At 61.9% G+C, this 1156-nt stretch overlaps 1 long non-coding RNA gene across 1 annotated transcript in view; it reads left to right on the top strand.

The window, feature by feature from the left end:
* LOC102261058 overlaps nucleotides 1–565 on the top strand; it is a 39525-nt gene extending 38960 nt beyond the window's left edge. The window contains exon 3 of the long non-coding RNA XR_001359987.1: nucleotides 197–565. This is a non-coding gene — a long non-coding RNA (uncharacterized LOC102261058). The remainder of the gene's footprint in view (nucleotides 1–196) is intronic.
* The last annotated feature ends 591 nt before the right edge of the window (nucleotides 566–1156 follow it).

Genomic DNA, 1156 nt, shown 5'->3' with positions numbered 1-1156 from the left:
GGGCAGGGCTGGCAGAGGCTGGAGGTGGGAACCAGGAATTTACGCCTGAGGCTGGGGCGTGGAGGTGGGACTTGGGGACTTTCCAGGCTCCCACTCCAGTCTCCCCACCTCCCCAGCCAGGGGCTGACGTCACCTTTCCTCCTCTCCCCCTGGTTCCCTCCGCTGTGCCTTTCCTGGTGCTGGTCCTGCCTACAAGCCTCCTGCTCCTGTGGCCTCTACACACCCTGCCCGTCACCTAATGCACCAAAGCCGCCTCCTCCAGGAAGCACTCCCTGCCCAGGCACGGCCAGCTCTCCCCACTTCCCTCCTCCTCCCCGCTTCCCCTTCTCCTCCTGCTCTCATTTTCTCCTCTTTGCCGCGCTGTCTGCTGCCCAGATCCCTCTGTTGGATCACGTTGTGCACGGATCACAGGCCTGGAACCCAGCAGGAGCCCAATGACCACACGCTGACTACTGCCAGGAGCAGCCTCCTGCAGGCTTCGCACCCACCCAGGGCCCTCACACCTTTCCCCTCGCCTGGGCTCACCACCACCCTGAGGAGCTAGAGCAGGGGTGGGCAAACTTTTTGACTCGAGGGCCACAATGGGTTCTTAAACTGGACCGGAGGGCCAGAACAAAAGCATGGATGGAGTGTTTGTGTGAACTAATATAAATTCAAAGTAAACATCATTACATAAAAGGGTACGGTCTTTTTTTTTTTTAGTTTTATTCATTTCAAACGGGCCGGATCCGGCCCGCGGGCCGTAGTTTGCCCACGGCTGAGCTAGAGGGATGGGGTCCCCTGTGACAGATGAGCAGGCAGAGGCCCGAGAGGCCAGGGGCTGCTGGAGGGCCCATAGCACGTCAGTGGTGGGCAGACAGGCACACAGGGGTCTCTCTCACCCGCCCAGGTCTGGGGCCAGCTAGGGGCGTTTCCTTTCTGTTCAGTTGGAACCCCTGAGTCTGTCTTGATTGTGTCCCTCTGAGCCTCGAGGCCTCCCTCTCCTCCCCCCTGGCCCTTGGGCCACCTGAGGCTCCTCCCTCTCCTACCCCCTGGCCCTTAGGCCACCTGAGGCTCCTCCCTCTCCTCCCCCCAGGCCCCAGGGCCACCTGAGGCTCCTCCCTCTCCTCCCCTCTGGCCCCAGGGCCACCTGAGGCTCCTCCCTCTCCTACCCCCT

The sequence above is a fragment of the Myotis brandtii genome, unplaced genomic scaffold (assembly GCF_000412655.1).
Source record: "Myotis brandtii unplaced genomic scaffold, ASM41265v1 scaffold78, whole genome shotgun sequence".
Lineage (NCBI taxonomy): Eukaryota > Metazoa > Chordata > Mammalia > Chiroptera > Vespertilionidae > Myotis > Myotis brandtii.
The sequence above is the reverse complement of the archived record's forward strand: the minus strand, read 5'-3'. Positions and strand labels throughout refer to the sequence as shown.